General features: G+C 44.2%; 1 protein-coding gene across 6 annotated transcripts in view; it reads right to left on the bottom strand.

Annotated features, from left to right (window-relative positions):
* The window catches only part of LOC143988917 (b(0,+)-type amino acid transporter 1-like), a 401,901-nt gene that overhangs the window by 213,308 nt on the left and 164,513 nt on the right, over positions 1-24,080 (bottom strand). For 5 of the 6 annotated variants that reach the window (XM_077488835.1, XM_077488836.1, XM_077488837.1 and 2 more), the window contains one exon: positions 1,486-1,585. The gene's annotated coding sequence lies outside the window, so the exon portion shown is untranslated. Of the gene's footprint in view, positions 1-1,485; positions 1,586-11,565; positions 12,507-24,080 lie in introns of those variants that run through there. The other variant, XM_077488840.1, reaches the window with a different exon arrangement.

Below are 24,080 nucleotides of genomic sequence, written 5' to 3'. Positions count from 1 at the left end.
ATGTAAATATTGCAGAATATACAGCCTCATGTTACATAACTAAGCTCCATTTCATGCTGAATAAACTAAATTATTAATGCATCCTAAATAGAAATTTATCTTTAGATAGATTTTTACCCCAAAAGCATTTTATTAAAAAAATTGATAAAAAAAAATCAAAAAAAAAATCAGATAAAAAAATAAAATCATTTATTTATATCCACCCTGATTCCTACTCTGCTGGGTGACTGGTGGCTACCAAGAGTACTGTACAGATCATCTATAGGAATTAATGGAGTGATGACACGTATGCTCGTTAGGGAGAGAGAACCCAGTCAGAATGTTTTCTTTGTAAAAGCTATGAATGAAACTATGACTGAAATAAAAAATGCTATACATGATGCCGTCTATTTCCAGAATTAACAGCATTTGTTTCTGAGTTCCCAGAATAAACTGTGTGTAAAGGCATTGGGGCGCCTGCCTTTACACACACATGACATTTAATGACATCCCAGTCTTAGTCCGTAGGGTTCAGTATTGCATTGCCCACCCTTTGCAGCTATAACAGCTTCAAGTCTTCTGGGAAGGCTGAGCACAAGGTTTAGAAGTGTGTCTATGGGAATGTTTGACCATTTTTCCAGAAGAGCATTTGTGAGGTCAGGCACTGATGTTGGATGAGAAGGCCTGGCTCGCAGTCTCCACTCTAATTCATCCCAAAGGTGTTCTATCAGGTTGAGGTCAGGACTCTGTGCAGGCCAGTCAAGTTTGTGCACTGGTGCACAGACAAGTTGGAACAGGAAAGGGCCATCCTCAAACTGTTCCCACAAAGCTGGGAGCAGAAATTGTCCAAAATGTCTTGGTATGCTCACGCCTTAAGAGATTCCTTCACTGGAACTAAGAGGCCAATCCCAACTCCTGAAAAACAACCCCACACCATAACCCCCACCTCTACCAAATGATTTGGACCAGTGCAAAAAGCAAGGTCCATAAAGACATGCATGAGTGAGTTTGGGGTGGAGGAACTTGACTGGACTACACAGAGTCCTGACCTCAACCCGATAGAACACCTTTGGGATATATTAGAGGTGAGACTGCACTCCAGGCCTTCTCGTCCAACATCAGTGCCTGACCTCACAAACGCACTTCTGGAAGAATGGTCCAACATTTCCATAGACACACACCTAAACCTTGTGGACAGCCTTCCCAGAAGAGTTGAAGCTGTTATAACTGCAAAGGGTGGGCCAACCCAATACTGAACCCTGCAGACTAAGGCTGGATTCACACCTATACAGTTTTAGTGCTTTTTGCATTTTGCAGATTTGCCCTAGAGTCCAAATAACATGGTTTCCTATGGAACACGATCTGTAGTGCAAATCAGCAAAATGCAAAAAGCACATAAAAATGCGTAGGTGTGAATCCAGCCTTAGACTGGGAGGCCATTAAAGTTCATGTGCGGTAACATTTTCGGTAGTATCAATGACTATGGTTGTTGTATTTTGCTCCTACCTTAAATGGACTTCCGTCGTGTACATTTTGCTTTTGTTCATGTACGTTCACGTTACGCTTTTTACCTTTGTTGAAAATCAATGACGACTAATAAAAATTGCTATTTGAAAAAACAAAACAAAAAAAAAACAAGTTAATGTGCGTGTAAAGGCAGCTGTCACAATACTTTTGACAATATATTGTATTTCTGTTACCTGTTGATCCTGTCAATTGATCATATATTTTTCTACTTCCTATAACGTGACAACTCTGCAGTGAGATCATGTACTATATATATTGTACAAGATCTCATATATATATATAAATATATATAATAATATGTATTATAATAATAATTATAATAATAATAATGTACCATCACCCTGTAAGACAGAAGAGTCTAATGCCCGTACACATGGGCTGAATGGTGGGCAGCATCGCTTGGTCCACTAGAAACCGCCAGACGCTCTGCCCGTGTGCTGCAGCCAACAGAAGGCGGCCAGCTTCTATTAAAGGGACATGGCAGTCCCCCCTGTCAGAACACAATAGCACAGTAGGGGAGATAGCTGTACTAACATCTCTTAGTTAGTACATCGGCTCCTCTGGAGCTGTCAGTTTTTTTTTGTTCAGCCCTGAAAGAAAAAATGAGTAGTGTGTTCTAGACTTTAGATGGACATGTTGTTTTGAGTTGATGGGGACTATTTCCCCCTGCTTGCAATGCAAATTTACACTTTGAATTTAGGGGACTGTAAACACACACACCTGAGCAGCGTTACTACCTGCAAAGGCAATGGATTGGGGTGTACATATGGCCACAATGCTTTCCACTGCGGCGCAACCAAATTTATCCGCACTGTCGCTCATGGCGGCCAACAGCGACTGACAGATGAGACTCAATCAACTGAATGGGGTGGTGGGGTTTTTAGGGGGTAAAACAGGCAACATAATGCCTCCTCAACACCTGTTAAACACCCTCCAAAGATCAATCCAATACTGATCGCTCTTCAGAGAGCAACACGAGTGTAAACAAGCCAGGATTCTGCCAATTCAGATCTGTGCAGTGCCTTGACACGCATTGGCTGAAAACATTCCGAGTTTTGAATCCACTGATGCTTTTCATGAGCTTTTCATGGGAGTTTCAGCACACGTCAACGCATGACAAACATACCTGTCCAAGGTAATGACAAAAGAACACAGGAAACAACAGACACGCAAATGTGAAGTCAGCCTAAGCGATACTCAAATTAAAACTGGAACTGAAGTCTAAAGTGGAGCTCAGCCCAAAAGTGGAAGCTCTGCTTGTTCACACCAGCCCCCCCCCCCCCCCCCCACTGCCATATTTGGCACTTTTTGTCAAAACCAGGTACCCGCTCCCTCTTCCCGGATAAGATCGCTGCACATTGATTGCGTTGATCTACTGAATTTTACGCCCCCTGCTGTCTTCTGGGAGACACAAGTCCTAGAAGAGAGTGGGACCTTTCAATAAGGGCAGCGCAACTCACACATGCACAGTAGGAAACAGGCTGGGAAGCCGCAGGGCTTCACTTCCTATTTCCCTTATAAGGATGCCGCTCCTGCACCCAAAGCTGATGGACAAATCGGCTAGGGGTGCCGACATCACGGGATACCACTACAGGTAAGTATCCTTATATTAACCACTTCCCAACTGGCGCATGCTGATGTACTTTGGCAGAATGGCATGGATGGGCAAATGGGCATACCTGTACGTCCCTTTAAATTTGGGGCCACGCCATCATGTGCATGCCGCCATCGCGTGCATGCTGGCTGAGACCTCTGTGAGTCGGATCACAAGTTCCGTGGACTCGATCACCGCGGGGATACCCGCGATAGTCTCACGGGAAGGAAGAACTGGGAGATGCTAATGTAAACAAGCATCTACCTGTTCTGCCTAGTGATCGGGAGGAGTGATCAGTGACGTGTCACACACAGCCACACCGCCCCACAGTTAGAAACTCGCCCCAGGACACACTTAACCTCTACACTGCCACCTAGCTATTAACCCCTTCACTGTCAGTGTCATTTAGACAGGAATCAGTGCATTTGTATAGCACTGATTGCTGTATAAATGACAATGGTGTCAAAAATGTCCAATGTGTCTGCTGTAATGTCACAGTCACGATAAAAATCGCTGATCCCCGCCATTACTAGTAAACAAAAAAAAAATTATTTAAAAAAATGCCACAAAACTGTCCCCTATTTTGTAAACGCTATAACTTTTGCGCAAACCAATTAGTTAACGCTTATTGTGATTTTCTTTATCAAAAATATGTAGAAGAATACATATTGGCCTAAACTGAGGAAAAAAAATATTTTTTATATTATAACAAAATGTAAAATATAATGCTTTTTTTTCAAAATTGTTGCTCTTTTTTTGTTTATAGCGCAAAAAATAAAAACCACAGAGGTGATCAAATACCACCAAAAGAAATCTCTATTTGTGGGGAAAAAAGGACGTCAATTTTGTTTGGGAGCCATGTCGCACGACCGCACAATTGTCAGTTAAAGAGACGCAGTGTCGAATCGCAAAAAGTGGTCTGGGGCTTAAGTGGTTAACATTCATGAGCTACACTATTTGTAGCTCCTGACTAGGGTTGTCAAACGCCAGTAAATTTACTGACAGTTTGTAAAAATCTGTGATTTTTTTATAACTACCAGTAACGGCTCTTTCACACGGAAAGGATCCGCGCTGATCTGCCCCGTGGACATCCGCTTGCTCAGCGGGGATCGCTCTGTCGATCCCCACTGAGCAGGCAGAGGACAGGTTTGTCTCTGCACACCGTGCAGGGACGGACCTGTCCGAGCACCGCTCTCCCCTATAGGGGATCGGATGAGGACGGACCGCAGAGTCCATCGTCACCCGATCCGATCCTCAGACTTTTTCGGATCGGAGCGGGTCGGACGTCAGCGGACATGTCACCGCTGACATCCGACGCTCCATAGACCTCTATGGAGCATCCGTTCAGGTCCACCTGAAAAAAGGCGGACTTGAGCGTATCAGTCGCGTGAAAGAGGCCTATATATCAGGGGCTGATATTTTCATGCTGTGTTGACTTTATAAGTGTAAATCAAACAAATGACTTTGGTATAGGTATTGTCAGTGTTTTCATATATGTTTATACTGTTCAAATATGCACTGTTTTAGTTTTCAATAGGAGTTCTGTAATTTCTTATGCCAGTAAAAAATGTGCTCCGCCAGTAAATTTTCCATGTTTTGTCAGTAAAAAATACTGTAGGAGGATGGCAACCCTGTTCCTGACTTTTCATTTTTTTTTATTTATACAGGCTGGAACTTCTCTTTAAAAAAAAATAAGAGCAGGCAGAAATTTTATTGTAGACACAATGAGGTTGATTTATTAACGGCAAATATACTGTGCCCTGCAAGTCCACTTGTTCTAGATTTAAGGGGAAGCTCTGAAATGAGAGGAAGCTCTGCTGTTTTCCTTCATTTAGTCTCTTTTTGTATATAGTGCAAAAAAATGTAAAACTGCAGAGTTGATCAAATCCCACCAAAAGAAAGCTCTATTTATGTGGCAAAAAAAGACATACATTTTATTTGCATACAGCGTTGCATGACCACGCAATTGTCAGTTAAAATAAGTAGTGCAGTGCCGTATTGCAAAACATGATCTGGTCATGAAGGGGAGTAAATCATAGATTCCAGAGGGCATGTGGTTAATAAATATAAATATATATATGTAAAAAAAGGTATGTAGCGCTGCCTTTTAAAATACACCACCTATTATGTGACACAAATCAATAACTGTAATAAATACGTACATAAATGTGCAAATGTAAAAACACTGTGCATCCATAAACGTGCAAAACACAGTAGTGTATAATATTTAAAAAGTGCAAAATCACATATATAAAAAGTGATACATCCAAATGACATGAAATGTGCAAATATCGCAAACAATATGTGACTGAATCACAATACAAAAATGGCTAAAAAAGAAGAAGAAAAACATAAAAATAAAAAAGTCCATGTGCAAATACAAGTGTTCAAACAAATGTTCCAGTGCTATTCAGTAGCTCGATATCCAAATGTGACAGTATATCTAATAGTCATGCAGTGTTGTCACAGATGCAGACATGCTTCACAAAAAGAGAGAGACAGTCCACCTTCAGTGCTCCACCAGAGCACCCCCCGTTTCCCCCAGCCTCTCACCTCAATACAAGACCCCTCAGGGTCCAACACACTTGTAGGGGAAATTGCTGATTTGGCTCCTTATAGATGATTCGTTCAGCCTCACAATAAAATCCAAAATACCAACGATCATGGGGGAAAGAAAGGGGACTCTCATGTGTAGAAATGTAAACTTTAATAAAATAATGTAAAATATCCACTCACATTAAAAAACGGAATCTTGCGCTTGTAAAAAAGGGAACTTTCGGTCTCAGCCGCGACCGGAAGTGACGATCGTGACACCTGGCTCCTCCCTGACACGTTGCGTCACAGACACGTGACTTTTTCAAAGGGTCAAGGAGTCAGGTGTTGATGAAGTTTAAATAGGGCGGGCGGCTATAGCAACTCAAAACAACAACCACTCCATACCTTAATACTACTAGCTTCCTGATACAACTTGAAAATAAAAGCATATTCAAATTACTTCCACATCTACTAATAACATTACTAAAATTACAAAGTAATTGTTATAACTTTCTCCACATAAATAAGTGTAAAATAACATTCTAAATATATCGCTCCACAGACACTGCCATCTTGTGGTTAAATGCCATACTACATCATTTTATACAGGCAATGCTAACTGTGTTCATCTAGTCATTCAAATACATAGCAATATTATGATAAAAAGTACAACTATACCATAGCTATATTTTAACTATCTCATAACTGGCCATAACGTTGGTTTTGACTGGACCAATCAATTGGGAAATTAATACCGAAAAAAAAAAAAAAAGCAGTAGGGGGAGGGGGGAGAGGACAAAACCCCTCATCAGTGAAGTACATCTAACCCCAATGCTATCTATATATATATAAGTGGATATAGAAAAATATAAAAAATTCATTAATATTAATAAAATGCCCAAAAATCTTGAATTAATAATTAGAAATAAAACAATTAAGATCAAAGTCAACGTTATGTCCAAAAGCTGTTAAAGTGCATAATTCATGAATCCATCAGGATTCAGCTTGGCTAATCCTAATAATTTTATTATCACCTCTCCAATGGGGCTTGTATTTTTGAATACCACAAATTAATAAAGATGAGGGGTCTTTTTTATGAAACTTTGCATAGTGTCTCAAGGGTTATATTTATCAAAACCCTTTTTAATATTTTCAACATGCTCTCTTAATCTCTTCCAGAGTTCTCTTTTTGTTCTTCCCATGTATTGAATGTGGCAAGGACATTCTAGAAGATACACTACACCCTCACTTCGACTTTTTTTAGTCACGATTTTTTCTTTTTATTTTCTTTCGTGTGTCGACATATACATAATCAATATCAACTCTGACCACTCAACCTATCACTATGCCTTAAAATAGAGGGCTTTATAATAATAACTTTAATCCAGTTTCACAGTCCTCTATACATATAAAAAAAACTGCCCCATTAAAATTGCCTCCTCCTATTGCCACCATCAAAACTGCACCATCATATTGCTACCATTAATACTGCCCCATCATAGTCCTCTATTGGTGTGTCTGTGCTCTCCCCCACAGCCCATCACTGTGTATAGGAAGCGTTGGTAACCATGGCAACAAAAGCCGTTAAGAAAAATCGTCAGTTGAAAAAAAAACCTCTATGATGTCATCACCTGCTCTAATATAAGGCTGCTCTGGGCTCCTCTGGCATCAGAAGTCAGTTGTTTGCTGTACAGTGAAGACATCTCTGTCCAGCTTTCTCTTGCTGTTTGATTGGATTTGGATTTATTCGATTCAGTTTTATTGCAATTTCTCAGACTTAAAGCGTGTCTTATTATTCTTCATAATGAGACAAATTACAAGTAAACAGATTGTTTCTCAAAACAATATTGAGAAACCAACCAAAGGAAGCCCAGCTATGGAAGGAGAGATCAATATACAGCTTGCAGATCCCCTATTCAAGAAGCCCACCAAAATGCGGAGGGCAGTGCGATTTGTACGTCGCTGTTTCAGATCCGTTATCGGATGTTTTGATGCCGGCTGTAAAGCCAATGGACCACGCTGGGACAAAAAACGCAGGGCTGGTAAGTTTCATGGATATTGATAAATACAAAATACTTTCATTGGGTTCTTTTTCCTCCCATTGATGACAGTGGCACCCCCATATAATAATAATAATAATAATAATAATAATAATAAATGTTATTTATAATGCACTTTCCATCAAAAGACCTCAAAGTGCTACACAGTTACAATAAAAAAACAGACAAATAACTTAATTCAAAAACATTTGCTAAAATGAAAAAGTCTTCAATCCCTTTTTAAAATTTTCAGTAGACTAAACCTATGTACACATGTATAGGGCTGGCCATAGACATTGCTGTCTTTTGTCTTGTAAACACCAGTCTGAGAATTTATTTTAAAGAGGAGAAAGCAGCTATTTTTAGATCTGTTTACCCTGAGCCAAGTCCCCCCCCTCTTTTTCCCATCAAAATTGCCTCCTCCTATTGCCACCATCAAAACTGCCCTATCAAAACTGCCCCATCATATTGCTACCATTAATACTGCCGAATCATAGTCCTCTATTGGTGTGTCTGTGCTCTCCCTCACAGCCCATCCCCCACAGCCCATCACTGTGTATAGGAAGCTTTGGTAACCATGGCAACAAAAGCCGTTAAGAAAAATCGTCAGTTAAAAAAAACGACCTCTATGATGTCATCACCTGCTCTAATATAAGGCTGCTCTGGGCTCTTCTGGCATCAGTTGTGAGTTGTTTGCTGTACAGTGAAGACATCTCTGTCCAGCTTTCTCTTGCTGTTTGATTGGATTTGGATTTATTCGATTCAGTTTTATTGCAATTTCTCAGACTTAAAGCGTGTCTTATTATTCTTCATAATGAGACAAATTACAAGTAAACAGATTGTTTCTCAAAACAATATTGAGAAACCAACCAAAGGAAGCCCAGCTATGGAAGGAGAGATCAATATACAGCTTGCAGATCCCCTATTCAAGAAGCCCACCAAAATGCGGAGGGCAGTGCGATTTGTACGTCGCTGTTTCAGATCCGTTATCGGATGTTTTGATGCCGGCTGTAAAGCCAATGGACCACAGTGGGACAAAAAACGCAGGGCTGGTAAGTTTCATGGATATTGATAAATACAAAATACTTTCATTGGATTCTTTTTCCTCCCATTGATGACAGTGGCACCCCCATATAATAATAATAATAATAATAATAATAATAAATGTTATTTATAATGCACTTTCCATCAAAAGACCTCAAAGTGCTACACAGTTACAATAAAAAAACAGACAAATAACTTAATTCAAAAACATTTGCTAAAAAGAAAAGTCTTCAATCCCTTTTTAAAATTTTCAGTAGACTAAACCTATGTACACATGTATAGGGCTGGCCATAGACATTGCTGTCTTTTGTCTTGTAAACACCAGTCTGAGGATTTATTTTAAAGAGGAGAAAGCAGCTATTTTTAGATATGTTTACCCCGAGCCAAGTCCCCCCCCCCCCTCTTTTTCCAACTGTCACCTACTAACTGCCTTTTTTTTTTGAACAAGCCTTGCATGCTACTTATTACAGGCTGGACTGATGACCTCAATGCCACCCAGCAAGATGGCAGAGATTTATAATATGGGAAGAAAAGACCCCCACATACATGTTTAACCCCTTGTTACCTACATAACACATATACATAGTTCCCAAAATGTCAAAAAAATATTCCACAGAAACTGTAGCAAGCCATTGTAGGCGGAGAATATATTTTCATTTACAATAGGAGTCGTTCTACAAGACGCAGATAATTAACCACTTTAGGACCACCGCATGTAATTATACGTCGGAAGAATGGCATGTATGGGCACAAGCACATACCCGTACATGCCTGCCTTACAGCGTGTGGGGGGTCCGATCGGACCCCCTCCCACTGGCTGCGGCGGTCCGTTTCGCTTCAGGAGCGATCCAGGATGAGGGGATGGCCGTTGGTTTCTGGCCATCCCCTCTCCATCGCTCCTGGCGAATGAGAAGCTTCCCCTCCCTGTGTTTACGATTTCACTCTCCTCGGGGCGGTCTTTTTGACCGGACTGCGAGGAGAGGACATAGTAAGTGTGCACCAATCACTACACTGACACGTAGGTACACATAGGCACACAAATCGACAAAAAAAGCATTGTTAGCGGGACCAGCCCAGATACCTGCTAGCACCTGCGTTTTGCCCCTCCGCCCAGCCCACCCAAGTGCAGTATCGATTGATCACTGTCACTTACAAAACACTAAACACATAACTGCAGCGTTTGCAGAGTCAGGCCTGATCCCTGCCATCGCTAACAGTTTTTTTTGGTAGCGTTTTACGGTACACGGCTAGGCTCCCACAAAGTCCCCCACATGTGGTATCCCCAGCAGAATTTATTTTGGGGTGTAATTTCACTTATGCCCATAGCATGTGTGAGCAATATATCATTTAGTGACAACTTCGTGCACAAAAAAAAGTTTGTAATATTCCCGCAACTTGTGGCAAAATATAAAATATTTCATGGACTCAACATGCCTCTCATTAAATAGCTTGGGGTGTCTACTTTCCAAAATGGGGTCATTTGGGGGGGTTTTGTGCTATTTTGGCATTTTATGGCCTTCGAAACTGTGATAGGTAGTGAGGAGTGAAATCAAAAATTTGCACCCTTAGAAATCCTGAAGGCGGTGATTGGTTTTCGGGGTCCCGTACGCGGCTAGGCTCCCAAAAAGTCCCACATATGTGGTATCCCCGTACTCAGGAGAAGCAGCAGAATATATTTTGGGGTGAAATTCCACATATAACTATGGCATTGTGAGCAATATATCATTTAGTGACAACTTTTTGCAAACTTTTTAGTTTGTGTCATTATTCAATCACTTGGGACAAAAAAAAAAAAATATTCAATGGTCTCAACATGCCCCTCAGCAATTTTCTTGGGGTTTCAACTTTCCAAAATGGGGTCATGGGGGGGGTTGTACTGCCCTGCCATTTTAGCACCTCAAGAAATGAGATAGGCAGTCATAAATTAAAAGCTGTGTAAATTCCAGAAAATGTACTCTAGTTTGTAGACGCTATAACTTTTGCACAAACCAATAAATATACGCTTAATGACTTTTTTTTACTAAAGACATGGGGCTGAATACATTTTGGCCTAAATGTATGACTGAAATTGAGTTTATTCGATTTTTCTTATAACAAAAAGTAGAAAATATCTTTTTTTCTTTCAAAATTTTCAGTCTTTTTCCATTTATATCGTAAAAAATAAAAATCGCAGAGGCAATCAAATACCATCAAAAGAAAGCTCTATTTGTGGCAAGAAAAGGACGCAAATTTTGTTTGGGTACAACATTGCATGACCGTGCAATTGCCAGTTAAAGCAGTGCAGTGCAAAATTGTAAAAAGACCTCTGGTCCTTAGGCTGACAATTGGTCCAGGGCTTAAGTGGTTAAACCAATGCCATACATTACAGTGATGGTAAAGCTTCCTCATGCACACCGGACGTTATAATAATGTTATAAAAATGGCAGTAGCTTTGCAGTGAGTTTTTCAACATTTTTGCAATAGTGTGTTTTTTTTACAGCATTGGCTTTTTTGGCCTATTATTATTATTTCTTTTTTTTTACTGAGCCAGTGAGGAGCAAGAGAGCCTAGGGGGGCGGGGGGCTGGGGGGGAGATGCATGCATACATTTATTTTTTATTTTTTTAGAAATGCAGCAAGATAAAATCCCTCTGCCTTTATAAGCACTTTAATTGAACCCATATAAGAGAACTGAAATTGTCATGGCTAAAGAAAATAAAAAAAACACACTTGTAGGACGCATGTCCACTGATCCCAAGGTTTTGCAAGGTGTGGGACTTTAAAGAGGCGCTCCAGTCTACCCCAAAACATTTTTAAGTCAGCAGCTACAAATACTATAGCTGCTAACTTTTAATATAGAGACACTTACCTGTCCAAACATCCACAGCTGTCCTCACCGGAGCCGATTCTTCAATCCCAGCCTCTTGTATATAAATTCACCAGAGGAATCCGGTAGATTGATATAAAAGAGGCTGGGATTTTATCTCAATTATAAGAAACAGCAGAGCTCTCAGCCTGAATGTGAAGAAATTGTCTCCTTTCTGCAGTGCCCCCCAACACACAAACACACACTCCCCTCCCCGCTGAACTAATGGGGCCAGGGAAAGTATTTCTTTTATGTCTCCAGATTTCTTTCAGATGTAGGGAGTTCCATTTGCTGCTGTGGTGTTCTGATCTCAGGGCTGATAATGACACACTTTCTTGACAAAACTGCCACTCAACAAAGCCCCTGCTTAGCTGGTCTGATGTTTCACAAACCCCTGCCACAATGTACAGCCAGGCAGGTGGCACCACTACTTCCTGTCACAATTTCCTTTGTGACCTGCCCACTCATTTAACTATGAAAGTGCAACATCATACTGCTAAAAATAATACACAACCAGATCACAATGAGCCGCTACCTAAGATCTTATCACTGCGCCAAAGACAAACCTGATACATATAGAGCAGCCACTTTAAAAGAAATGCTATAATAAAACAGCATCTACCAAACATAGGTTAAAAGTAAATAGTGGCGCTAGGTAATGTGATAACATAAACAATACACATATATATTACACACCCAGTAAGTAGCAATGTGCAAACAATAAATATGAAAAAACAGAGAGAGTCTATAAGTTGTGATATTAATATTGGGTAGTATCTCTATGATAGATATTCAGTTGATAAAATGATCCGACACTCCACCACGTGATCAACACCATGTAATTGCTTAGCAGCCCACACAATGTGCCCACAGCAATTACCTATGTTTGGGAAATGCTTTTTTATTATACTGCTAAAAATACTTGTTGTTGGCTTCCAAACTTCCAATCATGGAATTTTAGTGGGTCAGCATAACTGCCAGGCAATCAGCATTTTTATACAAAAGCCAATAGCAGTTTTTCCTATGTCACTGTCATGTCGGGTTTACTATTTCTCCCTGGAAGTGGAGCTTTGAATTTTTTTCTTCATAATTTGATGTTGTATAAAGAAAAATATATGAAATGTAGGTAAAGATGCTAAATCAAATTCCTCTGGTTTTATTGCAGATGAAGGCGAGATCTACTGCAGACACAGCTCACACGGCAGGCCTGCCACAGTGAGCAGTATTGAAAGGGACATTCAGACTGCAGAAGAGAGTTTCGTCCACATTCAGACTGCAGAAGAGCGCGCCGCCGCCGCTCAGACTGCAGAAGAGCGCGCCGCCGCCGCTCAGACTCCAGAAGAGCGTGCCGCCGCCGCTCAGACTCCAGAAGAGAGCGCCGCCGCCGCTCAGGCTCCAGAAGAGCGCGCCGCCGCCGCTCAGGCTCCAGAAGAGCGCGCCACCGCTGCTCAGACTGCAAAAGAGCGTGCCGCCGCCGCTCAGACTCCAGAAGAGAGCGCCGCCGCCTCTCAGACTACAGAAGAGCGTGCCACCGCCGCTCAGACTACAGAAGAGCGCGCCGCCGCCGCTCAGACTGCAGAAGAGCGCGCCGCCGCCGCTCAGACTGCAAAAGAGCGTGCCGCCGCCGCTCAGACTCCAGAAGAGAACGCCGCCGCCGCTCAGGCTCCAGAAGAGCGCGCCGCCGCCGCTCAGACTGCAGAAGAGCGCACCACCGCTGCTCAGACTGCAAAAGAGCGTGCCGCCGCCGCCGCTCAGACTCCAGAAGAGAGCGCCGCCGCCTCTCAGACTACAGAAGAGCGTGCCACCGCCGCTCAGACTACAGAAGAGCGCGCCGCCGCCGCTCAGACTGCAGAAGAGCGCGCCGCCGCCGCTCAGACTGCAGAAGAGCGCGCCGCCGCCGCTCAGACTCCAGAAGAGCGTGCCGCCGCCGCTCAGACTCCAGAAGAGAGCGCCGCCGCCGCTCAGGCTCCAGAAGAGCGCGCCGCCGCCGCTCAGACTGCAGAAGAGCGCGCCACCGCTGCTCAGACTGCAAAAGAGCGTGCCGCCGCCGCTCAGACTCCAGAAGAGAGCGCCGCCGCCTCTCAGACTACAGAAGAGCGTGCCACCGCCGCTCAGACTACAGAAGAGCGCGCCGCCGCCGCTCAGACTGCAGAAGAGCGCGCCGCCGCCGCTCAGACTGCAAAAGAGCGTGCCGCCGCCGCTCAGACTCCAGAAGAGAGCGCCGCCGCCTCTCAGACTACAGAAGAGCGTGCCGCAGCCGCTCAGACTACAGAAGAGCGTGCCGCCGCCGCTCAGACTCCAGAAGGGCGAGCCGCTGCCGCTCAGATTCCAGAAGGGCGAGCCGCCGCCGCCCAGATTCCAGAAGGGCGCGCCGCAGCCGCTCAGACTCAAAAAGGGAGCGTCGCCGCCGCTCAGACTCCAAAAGGGCGCGCCGCTGCCGCTCAGATTCCAGAAGGGCGCGTTGCCGCCGCTCAGACTCCAAAAGGGTGCGCCTCCGCCGCTCAGACTTCAAATGGGCGCGCCGCCGCCGCTCAGACTCGAAATGGGCGCGCCGCCGCCGCTCAGACTAAAAGAGGGCACGCCGCCGCTGCTCAGACTCGAAATGGGCGCGCCGCCGCCGCTCAGACTCCAAATGGGCGCGCCGCCGCCGCCGCTCAGACTTCAAAAGGGCGCGCCGCCGCCGCTCAGACTCCAAATGGGCGCGCCGCCGCTCAGACTCCAAATGGGCGCGCCGCCGCCGCTCAGACTCCAAAAGGGCGCGCCGCCGCCGCTCAGACTCCAAATGGGCGCGCCGCCGCTCAGACTCCAAATGGGCGCGCCGCCGCCGCTCAGACTCCAAATGGGCGCGCCGCCGCCGCTCAGACTCCAAATGGGCGCGCCACTGCCGCTCAGACTCCAAATGGGCGCACCACCGCCGCTCAGACTCGAAATGGGCGCGCCGCCGCTCAGACTCGAAATGGGCGCGCCGCCGCCGCTCAGACTCCAAATGGGCGCACCGCCGCCGCTCAGACTCCAAATGGGCGCACCGCCGCCGCTCAGACTCCAAAAGGGCGCACCGCCGCCGCTCAGACTCCAAAAGGGCGCGCCACTGCCGCTCAGACTCCAAATGGGCGCGCCGCTCAGACTCCAAAAGGGCGCGCAGCCGCCGCTCAGACTACAGAAGAGCGTGTTGCTCGTGTGCAAAGTCCAGAAGAGTGTCATGTGCATATTGGGACTGTACCCGACATTGAGACTCAACCAAAATGTCAGGTGAACCATGGGAACATTTCCTCCAGTAAAGATGGGGGCAAGGCTACAAGAAAGAATAGGCAGATACTGGTGGTAGGGGACTCAATTATTAGAGGGACAGAGAGGGCAATCTGTCACAAAGACCCTCAACTACGAACAGTATGTTGTTTACCAGGCGCTCGGGTTCGGGACATTGCAGATCGGATGGAAAGATTGTTGCGTGGGGCTGGAGAGGACCCAGCTGTCTTGGTACATATTGGTACAAATGACCAAATTAGAGGAAGATGGAGCAGTCTACAAAATGATTTCAAGGACATAGGGATTATGTTGAAAAAAAGGACCTCCAAAGCAGTATTTTCAGAAATACTGCCTGTACCTAAAGCCACACCAGAAAGGCAGCAGGAGCTTAGAGAGCTTAACAAGTGGCTGAAGAACTGGTGCAGAGAAGAGGAGTTTGGCTTCATGGAGAACTGGTCTGACTTTGCAGTCGCTTCCCGGCTCTATGGAAGGGATGGACTGCACTTAAATGGGAGGGGTGCAGAATTTTTGGGAGTGAAGATTGCCAACAAGTTGGAAGAAATTGTTCAAACTCCAGAAAAGTGTGTCGCCCACGTTCAGACTCAAGAAGAGTGCGACAACCCCGTTCAGGCTCCATCAGAGTGCGACACCCCCGTTCAGGCTTCATCAGAGTGCGACACCCCCATTCAGGCTCCATCAGAGTGCGACACCCCCATTCAGGCTCCATCAGAGTGCAAGGTTCAGGCTCCATCAGAGTGCGACACCCCCATTCAAGCTCCATCAGAGTGCGAGGTTCAGGCTCCATCAGAGTGCGAGGTTCAGGCTCCATCAGAGTGCGAGGTTCAGGCTCCATCAGAGTGCGAGGTTCAGGCTCCATCAGAGTGCGAAGTTCAGGCTCCATCAGAGTGCGAAGTTCAGGCTCCATCAGAGTGCGAAGTTCAGGCTCCATCAGAGTGCGAGATTCAGGCTCCATCAGAGTGCAAAGTTCAGGCTCCATCAGAGTGCGAGATTCAGGCTCCATCAGAGTGCGAGATTCAGGCTCCAGGAGATTGGGCCGATCAGGTTTCAGAAGAATGGGAGATTCAGGCTTCAGGGGATTGGGCCGATCAGGTTCCAGACGATTGGGAGATTCAGGCTCCAGAAGAGTGGGCTTCTCTGGCTCTAGAAGAATGGGCTAGTTTGGCTCCAGAAGAATGGGCCTTTTCAGGCTCCAGGAGAATGTGACACCCCCGTTCAGGCTCCATCAGAGTGTTACACCCCCTTTCAGGCTCCATCAGAGTGTGACACCCCCGTTCAGGCTCCATCAGCGTGTGACACCCCCGTTCAGGCTCCATCAGCGCGTGTCACCCCCGTTCAGGCTCCATCAGAGTGTGACACCCCCTTTCAGGCTCCATCAGAGTGTGACACCCCCTTTCAGGCTCCATCAGAGTGTGACACCCCCTTTCAGGCTCCATCAGCGTGTGACACCCCCTTTCAGGCTCCATCAGAGTGTGACACCCCTGTTCAGACTCCATCAGCATGTGACACCCCCGTTCAGGCTCCATCAGCGTGTGACACCCCCGTTCAGGCTCCATCAGCACGTGTCACCCCCGTTCAGGCTCCATCAGAGTGTGACACCCCCGTTCAGACTCCATCAGAGCGGGCGGTTCAGGCTCTATCAGACTGTGCCGTTCAGGATCCATCAGAGCGGGCCGTTCAGGCTCCATCAGACTGTGCCGTTCAGGCTCCATCAGAGCGGGCCGTTCAGGCTCCATCAGACTGTGCCGTTCAGGATCCATCAGAGGGCTGTTCAGGCTCCATCAGAGCGGGCCGTTCAGGCTCTAGAAGAATGGGCCAGTTTGGCTCCAGAAGAATGGGCCTTTTCAGGCTCCAGGAGAGTGTGACACCCCCGTTCTGGCTCCATCAAAGTGGGCCGTTCAGGCTCCAGGAGTGACACAGGGTTTTTTGCAGGCGGGAGGCTGATACTTTTTAGGTGTGTGTTGGACTGGCTATAAGGGGAGGTTGGAGGCCAGTTTTTTTTTATTTTCTGGTACTATCAAACCAGCAATAAAACAGTGGCTGGAATAATATGAAATTTTTTCACAATAAGTGGAAATAATCTTTTTGAGTGCTAGAGACTTTCTAAACCTAACACCAGTATCACTGCGAGCACCTAAGACTTAGAGGGTTAACAGGCATATACCCTGGAAACATTACATTAGAGGGACACAGAAATCCCAATCATACGAGGTCTCACTGTGACCAAGCACAAGCCACAAGGAAGATCCAATGGGATCCCTGGGAGCTCTATGTAGCTTCACTTATGAATGCAAATATATAACAAAATCCTCTGTTTTTAAAAAAAAATTGTAACTAGTTTAGACACTCTATTTATTTCTTCCTATATATTTCTCAATTTAGAAACATTATAGTTAGGGACCGCACTTTGCAGAGGGGCCTTGACGTGGCAGTGCGGCTTCACATATATTTGCATCCAATGTAAATTGCAGAAACAGTTTAGCCTTTTTTTCGTTATATTATGCTGGCTAGCTGGTAAGTATGCTGGGGAAATTTGTGTTTTGGATGGTTCTGTGAACTGCCATGCTTTAGTGCAAAATCACACCATTGTGTTGTGGTAAATGTGCATTACCCCAACCTATGTTTTTTTAATTCACGTTACAAGCATCAGTGTGGTGCAGTGCCATCCATCGTCAATGGTACCCCAACACATTGACCAAATGCACTTCCAACACACATGCAGTACAATTCAACACAATGCAGTTCAACGCACTACCATGCATTGTGGTGCATCATGGCAGAAGAAATTATGTATATACTTTATTGTTATATTGTGAAAAACATTTAATAAAATGAAATAAAAATAAATAGTGTGTGTAAGAATTTTTTTTTCTTTTATTCGTTCTAAACACAATGCACCGGAACACAGGTCTGATTCCAACCTCCATCTAGTCAGAGCAGGTGCAACTCCGATGACTGTTAAGCCAGCCATAGATGGTTAGATTTTCAACCTGTGGTTGCAGGAAAGAAAATAGGTGCATTCCCCCATCAACACTGATGTTGATGGGGGAATCCATCCCGTGGAGCTATTGTGTTCTCCTCATGGGGAGAGCCACAGTGATTATTGCTTAACCTCTAGCAATGATCTCATGAAAAATCAAACAGGCTAGTTGTACCCAAGTGGATTGATCAATAAGCTTGGGTGCAATCAGCCTGCCCATACATGGTTTGAATCTCGGACAGTTCAGTAGGAACTGCTTCACCTTAAACTCAAGAGAGAGTCCTCTACGCTTTGTTTTTAAGGGCCTGATCGAACCCAGGGGTAGGCGGGTGTAAATGGACACAAGTCTGTGTACAGCTGCTTGTCCATAGGGATGAATGGACCTTCCAATCAAGTCAGCCGTAAAAACTGATAGGTGGACCTGATTGGAATGCCCATCTGAAAATGTTTTATAATAGACTTCCCTTTTCCCATCCTCCTTTCATGAGTGTACCATTGCCATATCCGGTGTGCCACCTGATCTGTGGGCCCGTGACACACGGTGCTAGATGTCATCCCTGGGCCAAAAATACACAGTGTGGGATGCCATTTGTGCACAGGGGCCTGTTATACCTGGAATAACAGCACAGGGTATCTATAGAGGCAAACTAAAGCCAGTCATACATGGATTCAAGCTCAGCAAGGATCAGGATCAGTGCAGCTACAACAATGGTCTTGGTATTATCCTTTTTCTCTGAGTGTTTCGCTATTTGGGGAAAAATGGTCCACTTGGCTCTACAGCCTCTCGGTCATTTTTACAGATGGAGCAAGGGGGACCCTATCCACCTTTACCGGGCTCTCCTGTCCCATCGGGGAGCCCGCTACCAATATAACCGCTCTAATCGCAATCACTGTGAAAGAGTTTCTTCCCCTCTTCTGTTACATTACTTTTGTTTTGATTAGAAGCCATTACTGGTTTGTACAGCATCTGATCAAACTGATCTTGCTTTGATCACATGCTTTGGAGGCAAAAGGAGAGATATGGGCTTAAAAACTGGATATGTCACAGACCATGAATGTTGTTAATCCCTTGTGATAGCAATAAAGTTCATCCAAAAAAAAAAAAAATATGTAAGCGCCCCATACACCCATGCTCATGCACAAATGTAAACGTGCATGTAGGTCCTGCATACTTATGTAAATAGCGGTCGCACCACACAAGGCATACCTTGAAGCTTGTGGGCCCCGATGCAAAAGTTGGCCTGGACCCCCCTCATTACCACCCACCACTTCAACCGTGCGTGCAGAAACACCCACTGCATGCCAAGATACCCAAAGTGGCTTAAGAGTTTTGAGTTCCTCTTTACATGAGAGGACAGTGATTACCGTTGGAGAATCAGAGGAGAGGGACCCCTGGCAGGTCACTTGACATTGCTCCTTTCCCATCTCAGCACTGTATAGAGTTCCTCGGCCCCCACACTACACAGGTCTGAAATCACATTCCTTTACACGCAGTCTCTCAGTCTTCACAGGGTGTTTCTGGCTTTTATGTTGTCCTTCTGACTTGCGAAATTCTCTGTCAGAACGGCAGTGTATTTGCAGTAGGCAGATACACCCTGTGGAGATCATGGCTAACTGGCTGTGTTGTAAAGGAATGTGATTTCAGCCCTGCGGAGAAGGAGCAGTATAGAGTGCTGTAATGGGAAAGGAGCTCAGCAGCCGGGCATAGTATCCAGGGCAGTGGGGTGGTCAGGGGGCTTTGGGGGGGTGCAACTTAGATCTGGGACGGCAAAGCCATGTGACATGAAATCTGGAGCCAGTAGCCCTTCAGGGGCCCCCTGATGAGATGTTAAGGGATTTGTTTTAGCAATTTCTGAAGGTTTCTCTGTGAGTTTTGGAAGGTGTTGGGGGAAGGTCACCTCCCGGAGGTGTATATCTTTTCCCCAGTTGTCAGGGAAGTCGGGGTAAGCAGACATCCCCGAGTGGGGGCGTACAGAGTATCCCAGCTGTTGACTAGAAGACACATGAAGGTCCCATCATGGCTATAGGACAGCAGCAGTCTCCTCCTCTTGCCTCGCTAAGCACGGTTACCATTCCATGTTGCCAGCACACAGCACAGACACTTACCCATCCTGGGCTGTTCTTACCTCATGCTCCTCTCCATTCTGGAAATGCTTCACAGCCAATGAGATTGGAGGGGTGTCAATTGTGGAAGGCAAAATGGAAACCCAGTACTGGAGCGTGGCTGTGGGGCCCTATGGCAGATCAGAGCTGGACTTTGTGGAGGATATGATAATATGGCAGGGAGGCTGCTGGGGCCCCCTGGAGCTAGGGACAGGGTTGCCATTGTGACCCCTGCAACCCCTTATGCTATGCCCATGGCACCACACATGTGAGGTATCGCTGTGAAAGTAAGAGCAAGCACACTATTATTTAATGAATTAAAACTAATTAATTCATTAAAAAATATATATTAAAAAAAAAAGATTTAAAATTACAGTACCTTAAGAATGAAATGAATAAATCCGGAACTGGTTTAGAAATTATGGGGATTTAACACCATGATAGATTATGCCCTTTTATTTTGATTAGTAAATAACCCATCTGTAATCAAAAAATCGAGGAACAAATTCAAATCTAAATTGATTTTAGTTTAAGAAATAAATTATAGTTTAAAAATTATTTTTAACTGGAAAATGATTTTTAATTCAAATGAAAATCTGTGTATATATTTCACAGAAGCGTCTATAGTAAGTCCATCCGTACGTGTGTCATTCTTTTTATATGATTGCTCTTATGTAATTACTTTTATGCACACTACTCTACGATCATCATTGATCTTTGTGTGTACTCGGATGTGGTTCTTTTATACAGGATCGTCTCTGGTTTTCCTTTATATAGATAATTCTGTGTATCCAACCCCTTCTAACAATGCATGAATGGTAGAGCGTAAATGATCTAATCCACCACAGGGGGCGCATCCATGTAATTGATATAATCTGATTAAGTGTCACTTATAAAGCAATTGATGTCCAATTCGATATTCAGGCCCCTAGGACTCAAAACATCAACTAATTATATCCATTGAGTCTCGTGTTTTGACAATTCCCGTACCATATTGATTCCTCTCCAATAGGGTTTGATTTGTTCAATTCCCCAAAATTGGAGACCAGTGGCGTCCATATTATATTTGAGTTTGAAATGTAACGACACATTATGGTCTTTGAATCCAATTTTAATTTTATGAATGTGTTCAGCGATTCTCACTCTAAATTTTCTTTTTGTCCTTCCAATATACATCAACCCACAAGGGCATTTCAAAGCATATACAACGTGAGTGCTGTTACATGTAATAAACTGTTTTATGTTGAACACTCGATTATTTGATGGAGAGGAAAAATTGTATAATGATCTAACTGGCCTAGAGATTTCTCAGCAAGCTTTGCATCTCCGGCAAGCAAAAAAGCCATTTCGATCCCAAAAAGTAGTTGGAGGTTTCGGGGGGTCAACCACTTTCTTTTATAATTTTGTCACCGAAATTTGGGGCCTTCCTATAAATAAATTGAGGTTGAGATGGAAATGCAGGATTTCGTTTTTTATCTAGCAAAAGGACATGCCAATGCCGCTTGAAGATATCTTCTACCACTTTGTATTGCATATGAAAATCCAAAATGAATCCCCATTCGTTATTATGTTTTACTACGACTTGATCTCCTGATCCCATTTCGGTATTAGTTGTGCCACATCCGGAAAAAATGGTTTATAAAAAGGAATCCCGTGGGGGTGGATTTTAAAGGCACATACAACTTGATTGAAAAACAATCAAAAATATTTTATTACATAAAACAAACAAGGAAGTAACATATAATATACATACATGGACCTTTACCTCCAACAAACCCAATTTAAGTAAAGGCCCTTTAAATCTACCACACCCCTCGGTTAATTCTACTCAACCAATTAGAAACACTTCCTCTTTTCCCCGTTCTACATCAAACTCCTCGTATCAGTCGCACCCCTCACATTCCCAATCTAATCAAAAATCCAAGACCACACCGAGTACTAATTTATATTCCGGCGATTCCACCGAAAAGCAACAAGCTAAAAAACTCACACTCTATATGATTACACATCCTCAATCTGCACCTCCATCTACATCACTTCCGGGGCAGTTGGTTACACCTTCCGCGGCTGTTCCGGAAGCCGCTCCTAACACCCACACTAGCACTGTAAATCAAAACCCAATTACTATTACTTCTATTGACACCATTTCCAATGATCCTTCTTTTTTAGAACAAATCCTTGTGGGCACCCCCCATAATTGTACAGTCTCAACTAGAGGTCGACCGATATATCAGCCGATATTTGGCGTTTTTTAATTAATCGGCATCGGCCGATTGTTCTGTTAAAAAAGGCCGATGATATATTCAGCGCAACTTGCAAATGACTTCAGTGACTTGTCTCCTGGGCAGTCTGCCAAGAAAAGATCAAAATGATACAATGTTTACACTTGAATGAATGAATTGAACTCTGTGTGTAGAAGTTCTCAGTTTAACCATTTAAAGACTAAATCTTTTTTGACACTTGATGCTTACAAATAAAGATCCAGTATTTTCTGCTAGAAATTCACTTAGAACCCCCAAAACTTATATATATATATTTTTTAGCAGAGATCCTAGGGAATAAAATAGCGGTTGTTGCAATATATTATGTCACACGGTATTTGCGCAGCGGTCTTTCAAACTCAATTTTTTGGGGAAAAAATACACAGATTTAAAAAAAAAAAAAAAAAAAACAGTAAAGTTAGCCCATTTTTTTCATCCAAAAGTTTTGATTACCTGTTTTTTTATATGTATATATATATATATATATATATATATATATATATATAATTCTAAATTATACATACACGTGAACTGTTTGGATGTTTGTTTTGTTTAATGTAAGAAATTTTCTGTATCACCAAGACCCCTTTCACACCACACCACCGATAGCGTGGGTGGTAAAACGCTGCTATTTTTAGTGGCGTTTTACCGCCGGATTTGCGGCGCATTTCGGGTGCTAGCGGGGCACTTTTACCCCCACTATCGGCCGCAAAAGGGTTAAACCCGCCAGCAATACGCCGCAATAGCGGCGTTTTTCCGGCAGTATTACAGCGCTGCCCCATTGATTTCAATAGGGAGCAGTGGTGGAGGAGCGGTAAACACACCGCTCCTAAGAAGCTGCTGGCAGGACTTTTTTCTGACGTCCTGCCAGTGTCGTGTGAAAGCCCTCGGGCTTTCACACTACACACAATGGTGCAGCTTCTTTAGGGCGTTTTGCAAGCTCTATTTCTAACGCTATAGCGCCTGCAAAACACCCTGGTGTGAAAGGGGTCTTAAGGCTGCTTTCACACTGGAGCGAGCAGGCGTTGACGGTAAAACGCTGCCAGTTTTAGCAGAGCTTTACCGTCATTTTAGCAGGGCACTTATAATTCAGCTAGCGGCCCAGGAAGGGGTTAAATGTGCCCGTGAAGCTCAGCTGCCAAATCGCATTGCAGGTGCTTCGGCAGTGGTGCCCATTCATTTCAATGGGCAGGAGTGGTGGAGGAGCGGTATACACCACTCAAAAGATGCTGCTTGCAGGACTTTTTTTTAAAGTCCTGCCAGCGCATCTCCTCAGTGTGAAAGCACTTGGGGCTTCCACACAGACTGCAGGAGAGCCGTTTTTGCAGGCGAGTTATTATCTGATTTAACCAAAGTTAATCTTTCTTCTTACAAGCTCCCTGTTGATGAAATTAACGTCCTGAGGAAAGGCCTCAATTTTTGCCCTACCCAAGATATTGATGTATTCGACGTATATAAAGACCTTCAATTATTTGTTCGTAAATTACTTCTAAAGAAACTTTTCTCCAATAAGGAAGTTCATACTACACACACCTCCCAAGAAACACAAGCACTGGACCAATTAGTGGCCCTTTTGAAAGAAAATAATCCAATTGACCTTATTGATCAACTCGATTTAACCTCCTTGTTGGAGGACACAGTAGATCCACAGGATATCCCTTTTAAGGTAAACTAAATCCAATCTTAAGAAGAAATCTGACTTTTGCCCTGCCCCCAGTACATGCCCTAATGCCGCAGCATTTTTGAAGCTCATCTACAATGATTTGGAAGCGTTAAAAATCCGGAAACGCAGGTCCTAGCCAACCTCAGTAGACAGGAACACATAGCCCTTAAACAACTCTCACTTAACAAAAATATCACAATTAAAACATCAGATAAGGGAGGAAATATTGTCCTTCTTGACAATACAA

The sequence above is a fragment of the Lithobates pipiens genome, unplaced genomic scaffold, assembly GCF_037356315.1.
Source record: "Lithobates pipiens isolate NorthernLeopardFrog02 unplaced genomic scaffold, aLitPip1_a1.2 Scaffold_18, whole genome shotgun sequence".
Lineage (NCBI taxonomy): Eukaryota > Metazoa > Chordata > Amphibia > Anura > Ranidae > Lithobates > Lithobates pipiens.
The sequence above is the reverse complement of the archived record's forward strand: the minus strand, read 5'-3'. Positions and strand labels throughout refer to the sequence as shown.